This window comes from Leucopleurus acutus (assembly GCF_964270905.1).
Source record: "Leucopleurus acutus genome assembly, chromosome: 4".
NCBI classification, from domain to species: domain Eukaryota; kingdom Metazoa; phylum Chordata; class Mammalia; order Artiodactyla; family Delphinidae; genus Leucopleurus; species Leucopleurus acutus.
This window is the reverse complement of record NC_139146.1, coordinates 133,950,307-133,959,461: the sequence shown is the minus strand read 5'-3', so window position 1 is coordinate 133,959,461 and position 9,155 is coordinate 133,950,307. Positions and strand designations below refer to the sequence as shown.

Below are 9,155 nucleotides of genomic sequence, written 5' to 3'. Positions count from 1 at the left end.
GAGCTAAGAAGCTAAGTTGTGGGCTGAAGAATGGAGAAGCAGGTCAACCAAGAAATCGATATTGGAAATTTCCAAGTTAAAATAAACAGCAGGATTCAATCACAAGCTGGGGTTACATACAGAGTGGGCAGAGGTGTGGGGAAAGTATGGAGCAGGGTCAACTCAAGCACAAATTTTACAGGAGCAGAATTACTCTTTGCAATTTGCTGCCTCTCTTTTGTGTGGGGTTTGCCAGCTTCCTGGGCAGGGGACAGAGCCCTAAATTTCTGGATTTTTTTCTCCAGAGCTGCTGAAATGTTTTTCTATGTCCTCACAAATCTCTTAGTCTAAAGGGTGTGATTATGTTCTGGGTTCCTGAAATCTGGGTTCCTGAAAACAAATTCTACAATTCACAGGGAAGAGAACAGAACACAGAGAATGTACACAATATTTATGAATGTACTGTTATGTTTCTCTAGCTTTTATTTATTGCCTTTTCCTAGAAAGAGAAGCTTGTATGTATGATTCAGCAGCTGATTATTCATGCACTTGGGTCCCCACATCCCAGCTCACAAATACTTTAGCTTTGAATTTACTACCTGAAACAAATCACAATCAAAGTTTCATAGTACATGATGTGAAATCTTTCAACTTAGTAATTTTAAAAACACTTTTATTAAGGTGCTGGTAGAAACCAATGCAACTGACTAAAACAAGTTAAAATATTTTCTGTGCTTACTGTGTGTATAATTTCTTTTACTATCACATTAGAATTGATCAAAATAAGACTCATGGTGATAGTCCAGCTGTTTACTGGTTGTAATGGAGTATCTTTTTGTGATTTACCATGGGACACAGGGATTTGGGGATCTAATTGTGGAAGGGAGAGATGGGAATATAAATAAACAAATGAATAAATAAAATATAATTTGAGGGAAAATTTTGAGAACTACCGGTTTAGTTTATGAGATCTACTGGCCTAAGGTTCTCTGAGATAATTCTAATACATACATGCCTGCTTACATACATACACATATGTGATTCTATTTAAGTTATTTATAATTTATTTAAAAGTGCTTTCAGGGTAAGTTTAGAGCAGTGGTTCTCAAGCAGGGACAGTCTTCCTCCAGTGGGACATTTGGTAGTGTCTGGAGATACTGTCAGTTGCCACATGGGTGGGGAGGAAGGGATGAGTGAGGATGCTACTGGCATCTAGTGTAAAGGTCCAGGACGCTGCTAAACATCCTCCAATGCACAGGACGGCCCCCCACTACAAAGGGTTCCTGAGCTCAAAGTGCCAACGGTGCTGAGGGTGAGAAACCCTGGTTTAGGGGATGAACATTTAGCTGATATAAAAAGGAATTTCCTATTTTTCTCAATTGCCCCCCTTTTTTCCATTTTAATTCTACCACCCTCCAACAACAGAAGAGAGGGAGCAAATAACCTCATTTACTGACTTTCAGTCCCTGGTTCCAGTTCTTTTTGAGACCTGATTGTGTCTCCTACCATTGAGTTTTTTTTTTTTTTTTAAGCATCTTTATTGGGGTATAATTGCTTTACAATGGTTCCTACCATTGAGTTTTATGAGACATTCTTACATTTTTTTCTTTCACTTGAACTTAATTCATTGAGTTCTGTTGATAGTAAGAAAATAGTCCCTAACTAAGAAAAAGAAAGTAATGTTAATATGAAAAAGTTTGAAAGTAGAGATATACAATGCAATGTCAAGTGTGTGTGTGTGTGTGTGTGTATATATATACATATATATACACCTCATAATAGCCTATTAAAGTTTGTCCTACATTCTATGGTACACCTTGAAATATATTTATTCATGATTAGAATTGAAAGAGGTGATAATGTATGTGAAATTAAAATGGTGAATATTATATAATCATAAAACTATAAGGATAAAAGGAAAACTGAGATAATCAAGTCATCTTATGTTTCCCACCTATTTCTTGTGGTGGAGAACTATGCCATTATTATACAGTACAGCACCTGGATAAGAAATATTATTAAATATTAAACATTTAAAATTTAATACGGAATTTGGTTTCTTCTTTGCTTTTAAAAGTTTCCTAGCAGCAGTTATTTCTCAAGTGTTAGACTCTCCATTGGGGTAAGAAGTTGGAACTTCTAAGATAATTTGTTGAATAGGCTGTATTAAACAAATATTTATTGAATGCCTCTTTTGATTGGAGCACATAGTCCTCAGCCCATCTAGTGTTTAATAGGTTAAGCCACAGGAAGTTCTTTCTAGATAAATGGAAAACTCAGGAGAAAGCAAAGTCAGGGAGAACAAGTGTAAATTGCGAGCCTGTGAGGAGCAAATTCAGGTCAGACTCTATCTGGGTCGAGACAATCTCTTCACTTCCTGTTCAGGCAGTGGGGTAAATCTCTGACCTTGAAATCCAAGGCTCCCAGAAGAGCTAAGACTTTCATGAGCTCTAGAAAAGAACCCTAATTTGCAGGATGAGGAAATGGAAGCAATGATTCAGACCAGCTCCAAAGGGTAGCTGTGCTCTCTCTCAATAAGAAATCAGCTAGAAATGTGCCTCGGGTAAATACAGCCAAAATACAGAGTACAAAATACAACACCGTGACCAGCAAAATAAAAGAACCATGTGATGCATGCATGGTAACACAGATGTAAACATGCTATTTAGAATACTAAGGAAAATTATGAAGTGCAGTTTATTAAGATCTTTATTGTAGGATAGCTTATTTCCTGTAGAGTAGAATTCTATTCCCAGTTTTGGTTGTAATCGTGTAGCTAAGTGAGGATTGGGAATAGATATCAGAAGGCCTTTCTTGAAGTGTACTTTCAAAACTCTAAAGAAAAAAAAATATTGTAAATATTTCTGAGAGGTAGCATCTGAGTACGTCTCTGCATTAAGCAATTGCAGTCTGGACCCAGCTACCTTATCTCTATCGATTTTCCTTACTTGTCCATTTATTTCAAAACTCAAACGTAATTAATAATGTGTTTTTGTTCATATGTGAATAATTGTTCATATGTGAATATGATGTGAATTTGAGTATATCCACCTAATAATAAGGCTTGGGGCTTGATAAAAACTCTTCAACGCAAAACTGATAACTGCTTTATGCAGATAATACAGGACATTTTTGCTGACTTTTGTAAAATAACCTTGTATCTTGGGCTGTGCTAGGATTGATTAATTCTAGTAGTTATTTTTATATTTCTTATCATTTTTTTACGCAAGCAATTAAGTAATCTGAAAATAGAGAGTTTTATTTCTTCCTTTTGCATGTTTATGAATTTATGTCTTTTTCTTGCCTTACTGGAAGGGTTAGGACAACCAGTATAATGTGGAGTGGAGGTAGAAAGAGTGGGCATTCCTGCCCTGCTTCTATCTCAGGGAGAAATTACTCAGTATTTCACTATTAAGTATGACATTAGCTGTAGGTTTTCTATAGATCATCCAGAAACGAAAATTTTTCATGTAAAAAAATCCGTTCAGAAAAATCTAATTCATCTTATACGTTATTAATTTCTGTTTTCAAGTATTTAAGTAATGAAAACCCAAGTAATTTCTTTTTTAATAACACATTTATAGACTGAGCTTCAAAGATAAGAAAAAATTAATTTAAGATAATGGATATACTTTTCTGTCCAAAGATATCAAAACCAAGAAATAACATTATAAACAAAAGTGGTATGCAACAGAAAAGAAAAAAAGAAAAAAATGGTTCAATATAATGAATGTCTTCTTTAAAAAAACAAAAACAAAACAAATAAAACATATTTTCTTAATATGTGCCCAGCCAAACTCCATTCTAAAATCTAATGGGCTGAAGAAGAAAAATCAGAGTAAATCTATTCGAAAATAAAGATAAAGCTGCTTTACCAAATATTTCTAATTCTTTTTTCTCTGTGCATAATAATTACCAGCACTTGCCTCCTTTTCTGTGGAGTGGTACAAGTTGCTGCCAATGACGAAACTTTCCTCCTAGCATAAAACATTGTTAACTTTCTCTATCAACTAAATGACTGATTAATATTAAGTCTGTATCACTTTTGAATGTAATATAAAATGCTTACTAAAAGCAATTTAAAGCAGAAAAGCAAACTATTAGATAGTATTCTTGTTTACATTATAAAGTAAGGAATTCATAAAATGGTACAGGGCCTTGTGTGTAATCTAAAAGAAATGTCTGTAATTTAAAAAGTGGAGGTTTCTGACTTTTAATTCAGAATATTTGGGGAAACTTTCTTTTCTTTAAATCTGGAAGGCTTATTAACACACATTTATGAAGCTGAAATGAAGTTAAGATAAATGTTTTAGTAGAGCAAAAATGGAAATAGCTGTAATTAAAAGATTACTTATGTCTTTTCTATCTTTTACAATCCATAATGAACAACTTTATTTACAGAAGCCAACTGAGATATGCTTACATTGAACTAAGAGCTATTATTTATCATATCTCATACACATGGGGTTTAGAGTCACAATGAGATATATACAATTTCAGGGCTTTTTCTTCTTTTGTGGTAGGAAAAGGTTAATAATAACCCTGAAAATAGGAAAGGGCAAGACTTCAGTTTGCAATCAATAAGTCATATTTTTAACCTTTTTGACTTAGAATCAAACAATGGAGTTCTGTTAATATAACACTGTATTAACTTACTGCTTCCAGGAATCTAAACTTAAAAAAACTAATGTCCAACTAAAGAATTAAAGTCATATCAGGTACTGAAAGGCTATATAAATAAGAACTGTCATTAACATAACTGATAAACCCTATTTCCAGTTCCTCTGTTATCCCACTGTGCAGTCAGCACTGCTGACTATTTCTAGTCCAAAACCAAAGAGCTAGATCATTTCCTGGCACACAAGTTTCTACCAAAGGAAAGAGAATGAGAAACGATATACACTCTTATCACACTCTCCTATGTAAGATAAAATTCACGCTAATTTACAAATTTTTATTTACATTGTTTTATATACATCCTAGTTGATGAGTTTTGTACTCATATTGATCTCAGATGATCATTTACTACCACATCTCTTTGATTTTCCAACAGAAAATGGTGGAAGCATGGGATTAGGAGAAAAAAATATATACCACTGGTCAGGTAAGAGCAGACAAGCATATAAGGTAAAAAGAGGGAAAAAAATTGTTGAATTTTGCTTGTTAAAGCATCCACTGTGATCCATGGACTACCACTGAACGTATATGAACACCACTTCTAACAGCCATTTTCATATTTACAAATTGGGTATCCTATCAGTTGAATTATTAGCTAAACCCTTCAATTTCCTTTGCTTAACATAAAAAGGTAACAGGCATCTCAGCAAGCCAGAAGACAAACTAGAAGGGTACTTAAAAAACACTGTTGAGACTTAACCCTCATTTAGAAGCTCTTAAATGGTCCATATAAAGAGAAGCAATTTGGAACCCTATTACTGACTTGCACCATGATCCCAAAACCTGTATGGGAAGTAAGAGTATCTCAACACCAAAAACACCCCAAGTCTCACCAAAGAGTGGGGGCAATATCGTAAACATCTTACTTTGTTCCTATCATCCACTGCATACACGTACGGCTACAGTGACAGCCCTTATTCCCCGTTACATTCACTTCTACACAAATCTCTCTGAAAATCTGCAATAGCGCCACAGCAAGCAGCTGTGCACAGTCTTCCGGCAATGGCTCAGTGAATCTCCATTCAAAATGCTTGGAAGTAAGAATATGGAGTAAGATCAAAAAATGATCTTCTTTCCTCCCATAGTTCTCCAAGATATACTGTTGTACTTTAAGAGGTTGGTAAGCTAAAAAAATATAGAGTATTACATATCCTTGATAGTTCTATAAAAATGTTCCAACTATAGATGAAAATTCCACAAAAACACACTTTTGAGTTCACCCTAACACTTTAAAAAATTAATTGTTTAATTGGTTCCATTTATCTAATCAACTAGGCAAAATCTATTGATTTTAGAGTAATACAGTTCATAAAAGCAAAAGTGAACATTTATAACATTGGGGAGGCAGAAAACAAATCCTGGTCTAACACTGTTATGGATACAAACAGACTTTAAGATTCTATATATGTAACTAGAATTTGCCATTTAAAATGGCCTTCAGCTGTTTTTACTTACATTAGAGTTAAACATCTTGAAATAATTGTAAGTATTTTAAAGCACTTGTCTGAGAATATAAGGCACCTGGAATAATAGAGCTAACTCCCCATAAAATTTCTCAGAGAATAAATTTGTGGCTGCATATTTTGAATACGCAGATCCGTTAAGCCAATTTTGTGCATGGGCACTTATATGACCAAAGCGCAAGCCTTGTCAGACTAATTTTCAAAGCAAAGTTAAATATCACTACTAAACTCTACACAGCAATTTTTGAAACCTGATACTTATCAATCCCAAAGGATAGATATCTAACTTCCTTCCATATAAATAATTGCCTCCCTTTCATCCCCAAACAAAATAAAAAATACACTTAAAAACAAGGCAAGACAAAATAAAACCACAGAAACCCTTCTGCTGTATTTCTGCTTAATTCACATTTTGTCCTAAATGTTCCTTACTGAATCCTTTTAGTCACCTCCACATATTTCTCTGAACTTACATGCATCAATCATTAGCTGTCACTCTAAAGACAAGGAACCAAACTAAAATACGAAACCAAAATTAAGTTAGAAGTAAAAATAATTAATCTGATATTTCTTTGGCCCCAAGTATGATAAACTTGCTACATTTGTTTAGAAAACTGGTAATAAAAATCACTATTTAATAACAAACAGAGGCCCAGAACATTGCAATAAGTTAATTATTTGCTAAGAGGCGCAGCAGCGGGCAGGTGCGCACCATTTGATTTCGGTCATGATCTATTCCTGGAATTTACCAAGAAAAGATGACTCACCTAGGAAATTCTTTGGTGAGCTTAACAGGTCTCAAATCTCTAGATCTCTCACGAAACTCCTTGGTTAGTCTGGAGGGTATCGAGGTCCTGACTCTCCAGAGAGCCTCAACCTCTGTTACCAGCGTATCTTCTCCCCGGTGGAAGTGTTCCGCCTCTGCTCCTTGACTTCCGGCTGAACCCGGCGGTGAAGAGCGAGTCTAACTCCCGCCTCTTCGTCGTGCGCATGCGCCCGGGGATAGGCTGCCCGGGAGCGAGGCTGGGGGCGGGGGTTGGTGCTGGACGACCGCCCTGTGAGGGAGGAGCGAGCAGTAAGCGTCACGGCTGCATTTTACTTCGATGAGGAATCAATGGCCTCAAAGCAGAGCTTCCCAGCCGTTTTCAGCGTCGAAAGACCGCGCCACTCCAGAGCCAAGTGCACTGCCCGCTCGGCCAAGAAGTGCTCGGTCATGGACGCAGATGACGAGGCGGTCCTGAACCTCATTGTCAAGTGCAAGCGGGACTTGAGCAACCCTCCGGGGAGCGCGAGCTCCAGCTGGAAGGAGTGAGAGGCCGGCTTCCAGAGCTCCCAAGAATCGCAGCCCCTGCCGAGTCCTCAGGCAGTACAGCACCAGTGTGGGGACTCCCGGTGGCAGGGCCCCCGAGAAGAAGAGGAGCGTGCGGGCGTGCGAGGGCCGTTTGTGCAGAGCCGGGGCTGCAGGACAGCGAGTTGGCGAGCGTCCCCCACTCCCGCCCCCCCCAGCACTTCGCCCCTCCCTCAGCGTCCACAGACCTTGAGGACGCAGTCCCTTCTTTGGAGACGAATTTGTTGACCCAAAAGGTGTTACATCCCTTGCCCGCTCCCAAAAAAGTACAGGAAGTGAAGGATGCCAGGCGGGAGGTTCCGGGTGCCTTCAGACCAGTAGTGTCTGAGCTGCCTGAAGGAGGGTCTGAGCCGGAGGAACGTTTCGGAGGGCTGGAGCGAGGCGCCCTGGCCCACGGTGGAGCTCGTTGGAGCGTGAGAGCAGAGGCCCCCCCCTGGTGTGAGTGAGGTGTGTCCCAACCTGCACCCGGCTGCGCCGCCCGCCCGTGAAGAAGGCCGCCCTGGAGGTGAGGCTCCTGGCAGCTCTCCTCAACCTGATGGGCAGGTACTGGAGTGGCTGCCGGCCCCTGCACAGCAACGAAGTGTTCCTCGCCCAGGCAAGACACGTGTTGCCATCTGTTCAAGAATTTACAGCCAATCCAACGCCCAAGTTGCCAGTGGAGAAAACTGGACCCAGAGGGGTTAAAAGACCTATTTAAGGCCACATAGTAACTTAACGGCCAAGCAGGCTCTGGAAGCTGGTCTCCTAATTCCTAATTCAAAACGTTCTGGTTTATCAGAGTTTATCAAGTCATTAGCTCGTTTTCTAGTCCTAACTATCCAGTTTCCTCATCCCTCTCTGTCCCATGGAGTTGTTATATCACTTAGGGCAAAGGGCAGCAAACTATAGGCCACCTGCCAAAACCAGCCCACCACCTGTTTTGTAAATAAAGCTTTATTGGAACACAGCCAACCACCACCTGCTGCCCACTCCCCCCCAGATCTACAGCCACTCAGGACTGTTCAACAGTTGTGAATGAAGAAATTCGCTACCTGACTCTGGAAAAGAAATCTTTGCACAGTCACCTTGCTGAGCTACAGCAGCAGTGTGGCGTGATAATGAGTGAGGTGGTATAGGAACTCGCTGACACTGGGAAGAAGATGGATTGCCCGAGGCAGCATCTAGAAAGGCCTCTGGAGGACAGCAGGAGCTGGAAGTCTCTTCTGTTCCGCATGAAGAAAGAAGCGAGAAATGCCGACACTCCAGTTGCTGAACTTGCAGATCACTGGACTTCGAACGAGCGTGAAGAGCCTCTCTGGCAAGATGGTGGAACTAAAGCAGCCTCTGGAGCGCTACAGGATCCGGGAGCTCACCCAGCTGCTGCAGGAGAGCCACACGTTTGCAAGCCAGGCCTGGGCAGCGACTGATGGGTGACACCGTGCCGCAGCCCCACAGACACCCCCAGAGTTCCTGGTGAGTGTGGTTCTGAGTCAGAGCACCTGTGACATCAGCACTACTTGTCCCATCACACTGACAAGGTGATGCCCTCATCATTCCCTAACAGTAAGTGCAACAATAGATCGCATCTATATATACATTTATTTCCCTTTCCCCAAAAAAACTTAGTGCGAACTAGTAGCGTATTATCCCTTTCAAGTTTGAGTTATGTGTGTTTCCTTTGTTGTTTGGCTTGATTTGGGGAACAGAGA

At 39.6% G+C, this 9,155-nt stretch overlaps 1 pseudogene across 1 annotated transcript; it reads left to right on the top strand.

Moving 5' to 3' along the window:
* The first annotated feature begins 6,853 nt into the window (after positions 1-6,853).
* On the top strand, positions 6,854-8,880 carry LOC309961154 (centrosomal protein of 72 kDa-like; annotated as a pseudogene). The gene is made up of 3 exons: positions 6,854-7,595; positions 7,749-8,091; positions 8,447-8,880. The product of its transcript is annotated as a centrosomal protein of 72 kDa-like (transcript).
* Positions 8,881-9,155: the final 275 nt, after the last annotated feature.